This window comes from Macaca thibetana, chromosome 16, assembly GCF_024542745.1.
Source record: "Macaca thibetana thibetana isolate TM-01 chromosome 16, ASM2454274v1, whole genome shotgun sequence".
NCBI classification, from domain to species: Eukaryota; Metazoa; Chordata; class Mammalia; order Primates; family Cercopithecidae; genus Macaca; species Macaca thibetana.
Window position 1 is genome coordinate 58,350,051 of NC_065593.1, and position 17,987 is coordinate 58,368,037.

Below are 17,987 nucleotides of genomic sequence, written 5' to 3' on the forward strand. Positions count from 1 at the left end.
GCACGTATGTTGAGGGGTCTGCCTTGGCCCCTCTCTTCCTGGGCCCAAGCAGATGGGGTAGCAGGCGGGGAGGGGCCTCAGTTGTCCAGGTGGGCCTTCTGGCCCACCCTACTCTCCCCTCCACACAGGATGGGGTGTCCTGCGGGGTGAGGGAGCCTCAGGGCTCCCACGCAGTCTGAACGCTGGAGCTTGGGCCCCACCGCACTGGGTCTCCTCCCCAGGGCGCAACAGGCCTCACATCATAGGGCATCCCCACCCTACCTCCCCCTCAACCCCACTCAGGCCAGGCTCTGCCTAGGCCCCTTGGGGCTGCAGTTTCTCAGGAAACAGCACTGCCCAGAGCGCCTCCCCCACAGCAGCCACTGCCCGCCCCGCCCTGGGCATCACTCCTTGCGGCCTGACAGGTGCATGCGGGTGGCAGCATGGCAGCAGGCTCCCTGTGCAGTGTGCTTCCTGCCAGGGAACTCGCTGGTCTCCTGCTGGCATCACACATCCCTGACCCTCCCTGAGGGTCCTCTCAGGTTTCTCAGGCCTGGGGCAGGGGGCAGAGCAGCAGGAGACAGAAGTGGTGATCCACCAGGCAAGGGGCTGGGCTGGCGAAGGCACCCCCTGGGATCCCTGGGATCCCTGGACAGGCTGGGGCCAGGAATGGAAGAGGCTCAGGGCGGGTGCTGGGGCAGAGCCCGGGAGCTGGAGGAGAAGCAGGTGGGGAGAGAGCAGAGCCCCACTGAAGGGAGCCACAGTGAGCCCCAGGCACAGATGGGACAGGCCTTGAGTCCTCTTTGGCCAGGAGACTTCCAGGAGGAATGGTGAGAATGCAGGGGTGGGCTGCCAGGAGCCTGAGGAGCCCGTCCACATCTGCCAGGCACCGTCTGTACGAGAGGCCAGCTTCCAGCGTGGCTGAGGTCCCAGGTCCCTCCGTGCCCAGCAATGCCTGGGTCCCAGACAGCACAGGTTGCTGCCTCCTTCTCACCAGCAGGACCTGCTGAGCATCTGAGCTGCCTGGGGTGTCACAGGTGAGCCAGCAGTGACAGGTGGGAGGTGATGTGTCATGGGTGAGCTAGTGGTGGCGGGTGGGAGGTGCTGAGCCAGTCCTGGGTGACATATGGGTGGATGGGATATGTCCCACGCCACACTGTGGTTTTTTTGTGGGTTTTTTTTTTTTTTTTTTTTTTTTTTTGAGATGGAGTCTCGCTGTGTCATCCAGGCTGGAGTGCAGTGGAAAGATCTTGGCTCACTGCAAACTCCGCCTCCTGGGTTCACGCCATTCTCCTGCCTCAGCCTCCTGAGAAGCTGGGACTACAGGTGCCCACCACCATGCCCCGCTAATGTGCTGGACTACAATTGCAGTATTGGTGTGAATGCATGTAACTTTTCTTTTCTTTTCTTTTCTTTTTTTCTGAGATGGAGTCTTACTGTGTCACTCAGGCTACAGTGCAATGGCACAATCTCAGCTCACTGCCACCTCCGCCTCCCGGGTTCAAGCGATTCTCCTGCCTCAGTCTCCTGAGTAGCTGGGATTATAGGCATGCGCCACCACGCCCAGCTAATTTTTGTATTTTTAGTAGAGATGGAGTTTCACCACGTTGGCCAGGCTGGTCTCAAAATCCTGACCTTGTGATCCGCCTGCCTTGGCCTCCCAAAGTGCTGGGATTACAGGCGTGAGCCACTGCGCCCGGTCTCGCTCTCTCTCTCCCTCTTTTTTGTTAAGGGTCTCACTCTTGTTGCCCATGCTGGGGTGCAGTGATCAAGGCTCACTGTAACCTCGAACTCCTGGGCTCAACTGATCCTCTCTCCTCAGCCTCCTGAGTAGCTTGGACTACAAGCATGCGCCACCATGCACGGCTTCATGCTTTTTCATACAGTAAATGAATATAGCGAGGTAGAGGGGTGTGTGTTTGTGTGTGTGTGTGCAGTTCCCAGCTCTGCCTGTCAGAAGGGCCCGGAAACAATGAAGTCCCAGTAGTCATGTGCACACCCAATGCCCTGCCCAGATCTCAGTTCCGTTTCCCACTAACAGGAACAGAGGTTCTTTGGAGCGAAGGCTACATCCAGGGCTGGGGCAGGGAATGTTTGAGATGAGCCTGGGATATCCTGTTGTGCCAGGAAGTCAGGAAGCACTCAAGGAAACAGGCCGGGCGTGGTGGCTCATGCCTGTAATCCCAGCACTTTGGGAGGCCAAGGTAGGAAGATTGCTTGAGCCCAGGAGTTTCAGAACAGCCTAGCCAACATGGCAAAACCCCGTCTCTACAAACAGACACGCAAAAAAATTAGCCAGGAATGGTCTGTATTAGTCTGTTATTATGCTGCTAATAAAGACATACCTGAGTCTGGGTAATTTATACAGGAAAGAGGTTTAATGGACTCACAGTTCCACATGGCTAGGGAGGCCTCATAATCATGGTGGAAGGCGAAGGAGGAGCAAAGTCACGTCTTCCATGGAAGCAGACAGAGCGTGTGCAGGGGAACTCCCCTTTATAGAACCATCAGATCGACCGGGCGCGGTGACTCACGCCTGTAATCCCAGCAGTTTGGGAGGCTGAGGTGGGCGGATCACAAGGTCAGGAGATGGAGACCATCCTGGCTAACACGGTGAAACCCCGTCTCTACTAAAAAATACAAAAAGTTAGCCGGGCGTGGTGGCGGGCGCCTGTAGTCCCAGCTACTCAGGAGGCTGAGGCAGGAGAATGGCATGAACCCAGGAGGCGGAGCTTGCAGTGAGCCAAGATCGTGCCACTGCACTCCAGTCTGGGTGGCAGAGCGAGACTCCATCTCAAAAAAAAAAACCATCACATCCCGTGAGACTTATTTACTACCTTATGAAGACAGCACGGGAAAGACCCACTCCCATGATGCAATTTCTGCCCACTGGGCCCCTCCCACCACACAGGGGAATTATGGGAGCGACAATTCAAGACAAGATTTGCATGGGGACACAGCCACACCATATCAGTGTCACATGTCTGTGGTCCCACATGCTCAGGAAGCTGAAGCAGGAAGATCACTAGAGCTGGGACAGTCGAGGCTGCAATGAGCCAAGATTGCACCACTGCACTCCAGCCCAGGCAACAGAGTGAGACCATCTCAAAATAAAGATGGAGATGTGTCAAAAGGTAAGAGATGGCTCAAGGGGCTTCCCTCTGGCCAAACCTAGGACAATTTATACATAAATGGGGGGTGCAGCAGAAGGAATAATGGAATTATAAAACTTCCATTTGGCATGGCTGGGCATGGTGGCTTACACCTGTAATCCCAGCACTTTTGGAGGCTGAGGCAGGTAGGATCATCTGAGGTCAGGAGTTTGAGACCAGCCTGGCCAACATGGTGACACCCTGTCTCTACTAAAAATACAAAAAATTAGCTAGACATGGTGGCATGCACCTGTAATCCCAGCTACTTAGGAGGCTGAGGCAGGAGAATCACCTGAACCCAGGAGGCAGAGGTTGCAGTGAGCTGAGATTACACCACCGTACTCCAGTCTGGGCAACAAAAGTGAAACTCCGTCTCAAAAAAAAAAAAAAAAAAAAAAAAAGTAGGTCAGGCATGGTGGCTCATGCCTGTATTCCTGGCACTTGGGGAGGCAGAGGTGGGCGGATCACAAGATCAGGAGTTTGAGACCAGCCTGACCAGCATGGTGAAACCCTGTCTCTACAAAAAATACAAAAAATTAGCCAGGCATAGTGGCACACCCCTCTAGTCCCAGCTACTCAGGAGGCTGAGGCAGGAGAATCGCTTGAACCCGGCAGGTGGAAGTTGCAGTGAGCTGAGATCACGCCACTGCACTCCAGCCTGGGCAAAAGAGCAAGACAAAAAAAAAGAAAGAGAACTTCCATTTGGCAACCAGCATATTAATTGATTCAGGGAAGCGTGAACTCCAGCACTTAAAACTACTGGTGACAGGCCGGTGGAAGCAGGCAATCCGTGTAGCCTCAAATCTCCTCACACAGCATTTACTCTTTACTACTTGTTAATTAGTAAGTACAAAGTAAATTCATTAACTGTACAGTGAAGGAACCTGGCAGATATCACCTTAGCCAGATAATAAACTGTACTATCACCAGGGTGGAACAAGTCCCAGCATATCATCGTGTGGCTCGTGACACGCTGCACCGAGGAGAACACCATCACTTCTGAGCTGTGCCTGCCCAAACTGCAGAAATGGTATCCAATCATCAGGAAGCCCTAGACAAACCCAAACTCAGAGATATTTTACAAAGTAACCAGTCTGTACTGTTCAAAAATACCACAGTCATGAAATACAAAGAAAGACAAATTCAAAAAATAAAAATGGATCATGTTTTAAATTAGATTTTCAAAGAGTGGTCCTCTTGCTCTCTGACCTCACTGGCCTGCCTTATCAGTCAACAGTGATATTCAAGAGTTCCCAGTCCAGGCCGGCGCGGTGGCTCACGCCTGTCATCCCAGCACTCTGGGAGGCCGAGGCGGGTGGATCACCTGAGGTCAGGAGTTCAAGACCAGCCTGGCCAACATGGTGAAACCCTGTCTGTACTAAAAATACAAAAATTAGCCACACATGGTGGTGCATGCCTGTAATCCCAGCATTTTGAGAGGATGAGACAGGCGAGTCACTGGAAGCCAGGAGTTCAAGACCAGCCTGGGCAACATGGTGAAACCTCATCTCTACTAAAAATACAGATTAAATACAAAATACAGATTAAATACCAAAATACAAATTATAGGTGATGGGTGGCTATAATCCCAGCTACTCGGAAAGCTGAGGCAGGAGAGTCATTTGAACTCAGGAGGCAGAGGTTGCATTGAGCCAAGATCACGCCAATGCACTCCAGCCTGGGCAACAGAGTGAGATTCCATCTTTAAAAAAAAAAAAAAAAAAAAAAAAGAGTCCCTGCTCCAGCCCTCAGTGGTCTTAGGGAAGGGCCAGTGAGCCCCCAAACCCTGCCACCTGTGTCACCTTGCAGTGAGAGCCTGAGCAGGCCTCTAAGCCTTCTGGCCTCAGTTTGCCTACCGGCTAGACACGCTCCCCTTGCCCTCCCCACCAGACTCCAAGCAGCCGACTCCAACTGTCAGACTCAAATGTGGAAAAAAACCCTTACAGGACAAGCCACAGAGAAAGCTGTGAATTCCTCATTGAAGGAGGCGAAAGAAACACACTACAAACTACCACGGGGGCCTGGATTGGATCTGGACCCATAAAAGATGTCACTGGGGCCGCCCGTGAAATTCTCCTGGGTCTGTGGTTCATGGTGATGTCATGCCAATATCTGGATCTGGCCCTGGTTGCGATGGTCTGCTGTGGTTAAGGGGAGACACGGGCGCTTTCCCTGTTTGAGGAAACATGCCCTCCAGTGATAAGGAACAATGGGCATTAAGTCTGCAACTTACTCTCAAATGGGTCAAAAAAACAGGGAGAGAGGACCAGATGTGGTGGCTCACGCCTATAATCCCAGCACTTTGGGAGGCCAAGGCAAGCGGATCACGAGGTCAGGAGATCGAGACCATCCTGGCTAACACAGTGAAACTCCATCTCTAGTAAAAATACAAAAAATTAGATGGGGGTGGTGGTGGGTGCCTGTCCTCCCAGCTACTTGGGAGGCTGAGGCAAGAGAATCACTTGAACCTGGGAGGTGGAGCTTGCAGTGAGCCGAGATCATGCCGCTGTACTCCAGCCTGGGCAACAGAGCAAGACTTCATCTCAAAATTTTTTGAGACCATATGGGCCTGGTGGCGTTGTTTTTTGTTTTGTTTTGTTTTGTTTTTTTGACAGTCTCACTCTGTCGCCCAGGCTGGAGTGCGGTGGCACAATCTTGACTCACTGCAAGCTCCGCCTCCCAGGTTCAAGCGATTCTCCTGCCTCAGCCTCCCGAGTAGCTGGGACTACAGGCAGGTGCCACCGTGCCCGGCTAATTTTTTGTATTTTTAGTAGAGACGGGGTTTCACCATATCAGCCAGGATGGTCTTGATCTCCTGACCTCGTGATCCACCCACCTTTGCCTCCCAAAATGCTAGGATTACAGGCATGAGCCACCAGGCCCGGCTGACCAGGCTGGTCTCGAACTCCTGGCCTCAAGCAGTCCTCCTGCCCTCCCAGAGTGCTAGGAGGGATTATAGGCGTGAGCCACTGCACCTGGCTCTTACTCTTAATTTCTAAGTGATTTCATTATAGTCAAAGAATGTGAACTGTATGGTTTCTGCTTGTAACCTATTGAGATTTCTTTTGTGGTCCAATAAATGTTTAATTCTGGGGACTGACTTATGTGTGAAAATAATATAGTCTCTGTTCAATGATTATAAAGTTCCATTATTTAGATCCATTGGATCGTTTGTTATTTGTGCTTTTCTTTTCTTTTTCTTTTTCTTTTGAGATGGAGTCTCGCTCTGTCACCCAGGCTGGAGTGCAGTGGCACAATCTTGGCTCACTGCAAGCTCCGCCTCCTGGGTTCACGCCATTCTCCTGCCTCAACCTCCTGAGTAGTTGGAACTACAGGCACCCGCCACCATGCCCAGCTAATTTTTTTGTATTTTTTAGTAGAGACGGAGTTTCACCATGTTAGCCAGGATGGTCTCGATCTCCTGACCTCGTGATCTGTCTGCCTCGGCCTCCCAAAGTGCTGGGATTACAGGCGTGAGCCACTGCGCCCGGCCTATTTGTGCTTTTCAAATCTATTATATCCCTAATTGCTTTGGGTCCGCTTGTGTCTCAATTTCTGAGACTAACTGTGGATTTATTAATATGTGTGCTTCTATGATTTTTTGCTCTCTCTGTTTTGAAGATATGTTGGTTGGTCCATGGTAGTTCACAACTGGTGTGGCAGACTCTGTAAGGAAGAGGCTCGTCACCTACTCCCACCCTTCTCTTTGCCTTCCTCTTCTCAAAGGAAATGCCCAGATTCCTGGTCTCCCTCACAGATAGGGTTGTCCATATGACCTGGTTCTGGCCAAGGAGATGTAGGTAGAAAGAGAGAAGCTTTGTGGGGATGGCCTGTTGCTTCAGCTCTTCCTTCTTCTGGAACAGGATATCTTGACTGGGGGGCAGCAACCATCCCCCAACCACAAGGACAGAAGCCAAAAACCATCAAGAGACAGAACCCTTATCTGAGATGATGTCACAGGTGGCTGCATTCACCTTGGACTTCTACCCTCTTTCACTGCACTGCAGTAGAACAAACCCGTGCGCTGGGAAGTTTCCTGTCATTTGTAGCTGGACGGTTATAGAAGCAGCTGATCCAGCTGGCATATCTCTGCGAGGGTTGTAGCGAAAATCATATGGGTTTCTACCCATCCCATATTGGTGGTCTTTATTTCTTTGTGTCTTTTATTAATATTATGATATCTGTTTCTTTTTTTGCTAGCATTTGTCTGTTTTATTGAAGGATAATAAACATATATCAAAGTACACCTATTTTCAATGTACTGTCCTACGAATCCTCACATAATGAACACACCCATGCAGCCTACACCCGGGTCAAAAAACAGAACCTTTGTGTGGGGTGACTTTTTCCCTCTTTCCAGTTTCAGTGTTTCTGCATTATCTTCTTCTGGGAGGTGTGTGCGGGTCACAGAGCCTCTGCCTCAAACGGACCTCTATGATCAAGAAGCAGAACGTTTCACACGACTGAGATGGGCAGGTGCAGGGGCAGCACCCAGAGGCCCCAGCGCCTCCCAGTCCCGAGTCCTTCCACTTCTCAGCTCTGACTCAGGACAGGAGCAAGTCAGTTGGCAGGCACTGTGGTAGGGGCAGGTGTCCCATTTACACCCAGGGGATCCAGAGGAAGGGAGAGCGTCTCCCCCAGCAGCCCTGGGGCACACTGCCCTTGTGTCCAGCGTGCAATTCTTGCCCCACATCCACCCAGCCCGGCTGTGACCATGGTCACCATAATTGGCTCGGACCCCTCTTGGCACTGATGAAGTCGGTGGACCCTATCTCAAAAGTGTTTTTAAAATAAAGTATATAGGATTATAAAGAGAACCAATTACACTGAAATAATAAATGTATATGAGTTTGCATATATATATATTTTTTCTTTTCTTGCTTTCTTTCTTAATTTCTTTTTTGAGACAAGGTCTTGCTCTGTTGCCCAGGCTGGAGTGCAGTGGCACAATCACGGCTCACTGCAGCCTTGAACTCCTGGCCTCAAGCAATCCTGCCTCAACCTCCTAAGTAGCTGGGACCACAGGCATGCACCACCATGCCTAGCTAATTTTTAAATTTTTTGTAGAGATGCAGGGCCTCCCCATGTTGCCCAGCTGGTCTTGAATTCCTGGACTCAAGCAATCCTATTTCCTAAGCCTCCCAAAACACTGGGATTACAGCATGAGCCAGCACGCCCCGCCCCTGCATATATTTTTTATACTTGTACACATTAATGCATATTAATTATACATATTAATGCATCACAAAAGTTCTGGTACATGCAGTACGTGTGTTTATGATGAACAGAAACAGTATTTTAAGATATCTGTGGCCGGGTGTGGTGGCTGATGCCTGTAATCCCAGCACTTCGAAGGCCAAGGCAGGTGGATTACTTGAGATCAGGAGTTTAAGACCAGCCTGGCTGGCCAGGCACGGTGGCTCACGTCTGTAACCCCAGCACTTTGGGAGGCCGAGGCGGATGGACCATGAGGTCAGGAGATCAAGAGCATCCTGGCCAACATGGTAAAATCCCATCTGTACTAAAAATACAAAAATAAGCCAGAAGTGGTGGCGTGCACCTACAGTCCCAGCTCCTTGGGAGGTTGAGGCAGCAGAATCACTTAAACCCGGGAGGCACGGCCGGGCGTGGTGGCTCACGCCTGTAATCCCAGCACTTTGGGAGGCCGAGGTGGGCGGATCACAAGGTCAGGAGATCGAGACCATGGTGAAACCCCGTCTCTACTAAAAATAGAAAAAAAAAAAAAAAAAATTAGCCGGGCGCAGGGGCGGGCGCCTGTAGTCCCAGCTACTCGGGAGGCTGAGGCAGGAGAATGGCGTGAACCCGGGAGGCGGAGCTTGCAGTGAGCCGAGATTGCGCCACTGCACTCCAGCCTGGGCGACAGAGCGAGACTCCGTCTCAAAAAAAAAAAAAAAAAAAAAAAAAAAAACCCGGGAGGCAGAGGGTGCAATGAGCCAAGATGGCACCATTGCGCTCCAGCCTGGGTGACAAAGCAAGACTCCATCTCAAAAAAATGATATCTGCAACGATCACAGCATGATTTGAGTCATTTTAGTTATTTCAGTTACGTCGTACATTCATCTCTGAAGGGAATGTCAAATTTTAGTTAGAGATCAGTGAAAATGAATAATGAGTTGGGGTTGATTAGCAAAAAAAAAAAAAAAAAAAGAAAAGTGGGACGGGGTGTGGTGGCTCACACCTGTAATCCCAGCACCTTGGGAGGTCAAGAAGGGAGGATCACTTGAGGCCAGGAGTTTCAGACCAGCCTGGACAACACAGCAAGACCTCATCTCTACACAGCAAACACGAAAAATTAGTTGGGTGTAGTGGCTCAAACCCTCTGGTCCCAGCTACTTGGGAGGCTGAAGTGGGAGGATTGCTTGACCCTGGGAGGTTGAGGCTGCAATGAGCTGTGATCCTGCTGCTGTACTCCCTGCCTCAAAAAACTCCACAAAACCAAACAAGCCCCCCCTCAAAAATTTTTTTTTTAATTTTTTGAGACGGAGTCTTGCTCTGTTACCCAGGCTGGAAGTGCCATGGCGCGATCTCTGCTCACCAAAACCTCTGCCTCCTGGGTTCAAGTGATACTTCTTCTGCCCCAGCCTCCCGAGTAGCTGGGACTACAGGTGCGCAGCACCACACCTGGCTCATTTTTGTATTTTTTAGCTGAGATGGGTTTTTACCATGCTGGCCAGGCTGGGTCTCTAACTCCTGACTTCATGATCCGCCCGCCTTGGCCTCCCAAAATGCTGAGGTTACAGGTGTGAGCCACCGTGCCCGGCCCTCCAAATAATTTTTAAAAGATGATAATGTCCTATTCAAGTCCACGTACCCTGTGGCTCCCCCATGAACTTCCTGCCTGCGGTCTTTCTGTGGGGTTAGGGACACCGGGCCGAGGCCAGCACCTGGGGCGGGCAGTGGTTGGGGTTGGTGGTTGGGGTTGGCCTCAGTGACAGTGCACGTGTGGATTGTGAATTTTTATCTAACCCGTGCGTATCTGTTGTTTCACGCATGACTGTGATTTGTTCACATTTGTTGAGATGACTGCAAGGGGCCTCCTCCTGGCACTTGGCTCTGGGGTTTCAGTTGCCACATTTTCTTACTGTTCCTGTCCGCCTGACAGCCCCCATTTCCTGCTTTTGTTAGATTCATCAAGTCTTCTTTGTTCCATTTTTTTCTCTCTTTTTTTTTTTTTGAGACGGAGTCTTGCTCTTGTTGCCCAGGCTGGAGTGCAGTGGCGCCATCTTGGCTCACCGCAACCTCTCCTGTGTTCAAGTGATTCTCCTGCCTCAGTCTCCTGAGCAGCTGGGATTACAGACGCATATCACTACGCTCGGCTAATTTTTGTATTTTTAGTAGAGGCGAGGTTTCACCATGTTGGCCAAACTGGTCTCGAACTCCTGACCTCAGGTGACCCGCCCACCTAGGCTTCCCAAAGTGCTGGGATTATAGGCATGAGCCACCATGCCCGGCCTGTCCCATTTTTTTCTTTTTTTTTTTTTTTTTTTTTGAGACGGAGTCTCACGCTGTTGCCCAGGCTGGAGTGCAGTGGCGCGATCTCGGCTCACTGCAAGCTCCGCCTCCCGGGTTCCCGCCATTCTCCTGCCTCAGCCTCCTGAGTAGCTGGGACTACAGGCGCCCGCCACCGCGCCCGGCTAATTTTTGTATTTTTAGTAGAGACGGGGTTTCACTGTGGTCTCGATCTCCTGACCTTGTGATCCGCCCGCCTCGGCCTCCCAAAGTGCTGGGATTACAGGCTTGAGCCACCGCGCCCGGCCCCATTTTTTTCTTCTAATGGTTTGGAAGATTTACGTATTTCTATTCATCTAGTGGTGACGTTAATTTTTTTTTTTTTTTTTTTTTTTTTTTTTTTTTTTGAGATGGAGTTTTGCTCTTGTCCAGGCCGGAGTGTAGTGGCGCAATCTTGGTTCACTGCAACCTCCACCTCCTCAGTTCAAATTATTCTCTTGCCTCAGCCTCCCAAGTAGCTGGGATTACAGGTGTCTGACACCATGCCCAGCTAATTTTTGTATTTTTTAGTAGAGACGAGCTTTCACCATCTTGGCCAGGCTGGTCTCAAACTCCTGACCTCAGGTGATCCACCCACCTCAGGCTCCCAAAGTGCTGGGATTACAGGCATGAGCCACCACACCCAGCCGGTTATTTTAAATGTTTAACATGTGCACTATATTTCTCTCTTCCTAACCCCATCCAGAGTTCCTCAGTCGTACATGATCCCCTCTGAAAAGACACGGCCGCTGTGCGGTTTTCTCTCCCTCCTCCTCCCCTCGCACGGCCCGTGCTGGCATCATCCAGAGCCTCCTCGCAGACAGTTGTGTTTCCAGCATGAAGCCCCTCGATGGCCCATGTATCCTTCATCTCCCTCTTGGACTTGTGTTTTGCTTTGCCAGGGTACCTCATCTAGTAATGATTTCAGATAGTACTTGTTGGAAGGAAACTCTCTGAGCACTTGGCATGACCGTAAACAGTGTTTGTTCTTCCTCCCCACTGAATGGCTGTTGGGCCCGGCGTCGAATTAGAGCCTCCAAATTTTCCCTCCGAGCCGTGAGGGTGCCCCCTCCACAGTGTCTGAATCCCAGCTTGCCAATGTGTGATGTCAGATGAAGATTTTTTCCTCTCTCCTTCCCCTCCTCCTTTCTTCTTTCTTCCTTCTTCCTCCTCCTCCACCTCTTCTTCCTCTTCCTGCTCCTTCTCCTCTACTTCTTCTTCATTTTTTTGTTGTTGTTGTTTGTTTAAACTCACAGGTTTTTTCCCCACTTGACACTTTTCTCTTTTTTCCCCGTGTTCCAAAACGTCTTCAAGTGTCTTTTCGGCTCTGGGCAGTTTTCTGTCTTGGTTTCCGTTAACATTCTCTCCCTCCCGTTCCCTCTCCCCTGGAATTCCGTTTCAGTGGATGGAGAAAACTCTGGGCCTGTTTTCCATGTTTCTGAACTTTTCCTTCACACATTCTAACCTTTCTGCCCTGTGACCTGTGTTCCACTGAATTATCTGGCTGGACCTCCCAGCCCACTCACTCGGGCTCAACTGAGGCCCATCGATTTGAGGATTTCCTGTTTCAATGCCCCATGTTTTAATTTCCCAAGATATCCAGTGGACTTTTGGGAAGTCTTCCTAAGTCTTATTTTTATTTATTTTTTATATTTTTTGAGGCAGAGTCTTGGTTTGTCATCCAGGCTGGAGTGCAATGACGCAATCTTGGCTCACTGCAACCTCTGCCTCCCGGGTTCAAGTGATTCTCCTGCCTCAGCCTCTCGACTAGCTGGGATTACAGGCGCCCGCCACCACGCCCAGCTCATTTTTGTATTTTTAGTAGAGATGGGGGTTTCACCATGTTGGTCAAGCTGGTCTCAAATGCCTGACCTCAAGCAATCCACTCACCTTGGCCTCCCAAAGTGCTGGGATTACAGGCGCGAGCCACTGTGCCCGGCCCCAAAGCTTATTTTTATTTGTTCACATGAATGTGGTTTTGTTGGTTATTGTTTCTGAATCTTCTGTAAATTTTTGAATAATACCTAAAATTATAAGGAAAAAAGCAAAAATCTGAGTTCACGTCCCTAGATTCTTTTTTGAAAGAGTAAAATATCTTTCTCTTCTCTCTGAAGCTATTACTGGTGTTGTTTTTGAACGCTGTGTGTTCCAAGACTCTTGCTCAGTGCAAGTTACACAACTGCAGCAAACAGACCCCAAACATAGCTGCCCACGCCAGCCAGCGGCTAATCTATCCCTGACCTGCCTGAGCAAATGCTCCTGCGGGGTGGGGCCTGGGTGGGCCCCAGGCTGGAGGCTGACCTGTCATCTTGCACATTTGCCTTCTACAATCTCTCTGATGTCCCCATTCCAGCCATCAGAAGGGGGAACCCTAAAAGCCTCCTGGAAGGTTCACATACTCCTGAAACTGGCGCACGTTGCTTCTGCCAGATTCTGTTGGACACCACCAGTTACTCAGCCACACCTCCTGCAAGGGAGCCTGGGAGTGCAGAGCAGCCAGGGGCCCCGTGAGAAGGGGTAACGGCTTCTGTTGGACAGCCGGACGGCAGCCAGCCAGCCCTTGGCCTCCAGACATCTGTGAGACCCACCCTTCCTTCCACACCTCGTGTTAGAGAAAGTCACCATCGTCTCCAGGGAGCAGACCCAGCCCAAAGCCTGCCTGTCTAGGATGGGCGGAGCCTTTCCGTGGGTCCAACTGACAGATGATTCATTAAAGCCATCTGCTCCCCTCCCCCGCAACCTGAGCCTTCATCTGATCTTTGCCGCAGGCCTACACACTTTTGTTGGACTGAGCTGCCTGAGTGACAGGCCTTGAACAGCCACCATCTTTTCTCCTACTGTTTGAGGCATAAACCGTGGCTCTTTCAGCCTGGGAGTCTCATCTTTCTGGGATAACTCTAATTGCAAACCAGCCCTCACTTTCTGGAAAGAGTGGCCAAGCTACAGGGAAGGGGCGCCTCGCACTAACCTTCTGGCTCTTTCCTCCCCCTTCCCAGCGTTCCCAAGCCTTTGCCTCGGCACACCAAGGGACGTGTGGCGTCATCTCCAATTCACCACATCCGTTTCCCGTATCCCCAGTCCAACCACCGAGCCAGCACCCTGTGTACTGACTTCTGTGTGATTCGGGGCAGGCATATCAGTCGGCTATTGCCACAACAATGCTGCATAACGAGGACCTCAAAGCTTGGCGGCCGATTCTCACGCTCACAGGGCTAGGGCCGACCTCCACCCGGCCGAGCCCCTGGCCTCCGGGTTCTGGGATGTGGGCCGGGCTGAGGTCCACCCAGGTTTCTCGCTCCTCCTTGGAGCCCCTGTCAGTGTCTGCATTCTCCATCCTTCTCCATTCTTCTCTGGGGCACGGCCTGCTTGTAGTGGGTCCCTGGCAAGCAGGAAGACCAGGCCGCCCTTGCTGGCACATTCCAAGCCTTTGCCCACTTTGAATCTGCTACCTTCCTACTGGCCAGAGCGCATCACTCGCCAAGTCCAAAGTCAAGGGAGGAGAGCCCACCCACCACCCAGAGGCCATGGCAAGAAGACGGAGGTAAAATTCTGCTACAGGGGAGTGAAAAACCAATGATGAAATCGCTAATTGAATTGTAAGTTAAACTGCTCTAAGGCATAGACTGGTGTAAATGCCTAAACAAAAGAGAAGTGGATTTCTCTCTTGACAACCATGGCAGGGTTTCAGTTTGACAATGGCCAGTCATTCAGGGCCCCAGGCTGAGGGTGACTCTGTTGTCCTCCAGCAAAGCTTCCTGTGTCACCCTGGTTGTTGCCAGGCCCTGGGAAAGGGAAAGTGAACAGAGGGCCTTTTGGACCAGTCACAGGAGAGGCACACGTCACTGCTGTCACCTCCACTGCAGGTGGCCACCCGGGCACACCCCTTGCCAGGGAACCTGGCGGATTCAGTCTAGCCCAGGCCCAGGACGAGGGGCACCCAATCTCGCTGGACAGCACGGCTCTCCACTGGTTAGTTTGCTCGTGTTAGTTCTTTGGTTTGTGGTGCGTCCTCGGGGTTGGTGATCCCAGCTTTGTGAGGGATCCCTGCTTGTCCATCAGCACGTGGTCAGGCACCTCAACTGTGGCTGACGGCTTGGGGCCCATGACTCCCCGCTCCCTCTAGGTGTTATTCCACAATGGGATCTCTTCTCTGTCCACCGCCTGTGCTGAGTGTACTCAGCCAAGAGTGAGGCTGCCCTCCCACAGACACCCCCAGCCATCCCCCTACAACTGTCCCAGGGCCCCTCGGCTCCCCTGGGAGCTGCCGTCACCTGCCAGCAGGTTTCACTTCTGGGCACCAAGGCTGTCGTTTCTTCCCTCCAGCCAGAGCAATGTCCCCCACCCCTGTCTCCCCACGACTCCTCCAGATTTCTGGGCCACGGAGGGCACCCTTCTTATCCCTCCTGGTTATAATAGACTTACAAGTTTTTTTGTTTTTGTTTTTTTTGAGACAGAGTTTCACTCTTGTTGTTGCCCAGGCTGGAGTGCAATGGCACAATCTCGGCTCACCACAATCTCCGCCCCCTCAGTTCAAGCAATTCTCCTGCCTCAGCCTCCTGAGTAGTTGGGACTACAGGCATGCGCCACCACGCCTGGCTAATTTTGTATTTTTAGTGGAGATGGGGTTTCTCCATGTCGGTCAGGCTGGTCTTGAACTCCTGACCTCAGGTGATCTGCCTGCCTGGGACTCCCAAAGTGCTGGGATGACAGGCGTGAGCCACTGCGCCTGGCCTCAGTTTTTTTTTTTTTTTTGTCATCTCCACGGACTGGAAACAGGAGAGGAGGGTGTCAGGAGGAACTGTATGGAGGGCTACCTTGATTAAATCCCTTCTCAGCCTCTAAACCTATCCAGGTCTCTGGACTTGGCTGCTTAATCCCTGGGAGCCACACCATTAAGGTCATATTGATCTGGGTCTGTGGGCTGCAACCAGGGCTGGAGGAGGTCAGGATGCTAGGAAGTCCTGCCTGCGTCCCCCAGACCCCGGGGCTGCTGTGGACCTCAGGGGACACAGAGAGTGCCTGCCTCAGAATTCCAGTGACCCCTAGAGTGGGGAACCCCAGGGTGGAGCCTTAAAAGTTGCTGTCTAGTGGCTTTGGCAACAGCAGTTGAGTTGGATGGTAGCTTTGGTGACAACAGTGCCAGGGACATAAGGACTGAGAAGGCCCAGGCTGGCCCGGCAGGACTCCAGCAGGTCCTGGGATGTTTGTGACAAGACTGTGTTCCCTGGTGCTGGCTCCTCTGCCATGCTGTGCCTTATTTATGCCCAGGGCTCCACTTACTCTGCAGGGATGGACTGGACCCTGCAGGGAGAGGCCCTTTGAAATCTCACAGTCAGGGGCTGCTTTGCTCCTGTTTGTATTCTGGTTTGTGATTTCACTTGGACAAGATTTAGAAACTTAGGAAAATGTGAAAAGCACGTTCCCTGAGGCCTAGGACCACTGACACCCACGTGTGCCTCCTTCTCAGGGAATTAAGACTGTGTCTGTTACTTTTAAAGAAGATGCAGGACACAGCGGACTAAAGTCCTCCACCTCGAAGCAGACAACCCCCTTCACATGTTTCTGTTACAGAGAAGGCGACACTCACCAGCTCTTTGGCATCCCAAAGACAGTTTTGTCACTTTTTCCCTTGCCATGGTGAAGGCAATCAGGGATAGCAAGATAAGAAGGTCCAGGCATTCTCCGCCCCTGCTGCCCTACAGGGCCGGACTGAGGGCACAGGAGGCCCTTCCTTCATCCCCTGCTCCAGGGCAGATGTGCGCTCCAGCCTGGAAGAAGACCCCCTTTGGGGAGGGCGGAGGGCACAGGCCACGCCGCCTGGCTGTGCTCCGCTCCAGATCTCAGTCCCTGGGCCCTGCTGAGGGTGTCCTGGCATTTCCCCTCAATGTGACCCAGCTCAGGCGACAGGGGTCACTCCCCCATTCGGGGTGAGCCTGGGGCAGCGGACGCCAATCTCACGAACCCTGTCCGGGCTCGGGGCCTGGGACGCATTCCCTGGACTCCAGGATCCCTTTGTACGGAGTCACAGAACACAGTGTTATCGCTCGTCCGAGCACAGGCACCCTCCTTCCTTCCCGGGGCCTGCGTCGCCTGCACGTCTCTGCAGATCCTCGCGGAAACGTGCACAGCAGGGCTCTGAACCGAACCCAGGCTGCTCTGAGCCGAACCCTCTCCGGCCCCGGGGCTGACCACGTCCATTCAAGCCGCCGTCCCGCTCCCCGCAGCCTCGACGCGGGGTCACCTTCTCCCACCTCCCTCCCGACTCGGGCGCTTCTCCCGACAGCGGAGGGAGGGTCGGAAACCCACAACAAGGCGGCGGGATCCTGCTGGCTGTAGCTGGGCGTCCGGGGAGCACCCGCGGGCGCCACAGTCTCCAATCTCAGCGCACAGATCCCGGCCGCCTGCAGCGCCTCCCGCCAGCCACGCCCCCCGGGCCGCCCATTGGCCAAGCCTCCCGCGCCTCCGCGCGATCCCATTGGCCTGCGCCGGCGGCTCAGACAAAGGGACCGGCCGCGGCGGGCGGTGATTGGGCGGGGTTGGGGGGCGGGTCGGGCGAGAGCGCGGGTCGGGCGGGAGCCGCGCGCTGGGGAGGCGGGGAGCGCGGCCCGGGGGGAGGGGCGCGGCGTTTCGGACCCGGGGCCGGGAGTTGCTGGTGTGCGGCGTGGCTCGGACGCCTTCCCTCGCGGGGGCGGGGCGGTTCCACGTGGGTGGGGCTGGGCGCCCCGGAGGGCGGTGGCCGCGGGGTGCGGGGCGCTGGGATCCCGCCCGCTCCTCCGCCCGCCTTCTCCGCCCTGCACCCCTCCCGCCCCGGGGCTCCTGCCCGGACGGCGGCCGCCGCCGCCTCGTCTTCCCCGAGGGCTCCGCGTCCGTCTCCACATCGCGGCCGGGAACCTGGGAACGCGAGAACTCGAACCCAGAAGGACGTGCCCGAGCCAGGACCAGCCGCGGGGACCCTCTGGCCGGGAAGAGGACTCGGGCCCTGGCGGTCGAAGACGGACGCAGCTCCCGGAACGGCGAGCCGGGTCTCCGGCTCCTGGAGCTTCGGTGCGTCGCCAGGGAGGGAGGGACTGGCCGTGGGGCGAGCAGCCGGGCGGGGAGTGGCTTCTGGGGGCCTTCGCCAGCGGAGGGCCCGCGAGGCCGCCCTCGGAGCGCCGCCAGGTACGTGCGTTTTCCTTGTTTCCCGCGCTCCCAGTGCGCACTCTCGGTAGGGAACGAATAAAATCCCGGTTGGTGTGTAAGAGCCTTTCGCTGCAAACGTGTCTTTCTGCGGGGTTCGGGGGGCCGCCGAACACGGGGTAGACCCCGGCCCAAGGTATTCCTGCAGCTTCCACCCGGGACCCTTTTCCA

At 53.3% G+C, this 17,987-nt stretch overlaps 1 pseudogene; it reads right to left on the bottom strand.

The window, feature by feature from the left end:
• Positions 1-319: 319 nt before the first annotated feature.
• Positions 320-11,552, bottom strand: LOC126938316 (uncharacterized; annotated as a pseudogene).
• Positions 11,553-17,987: the final 6,435 nt, after the last annotated feature.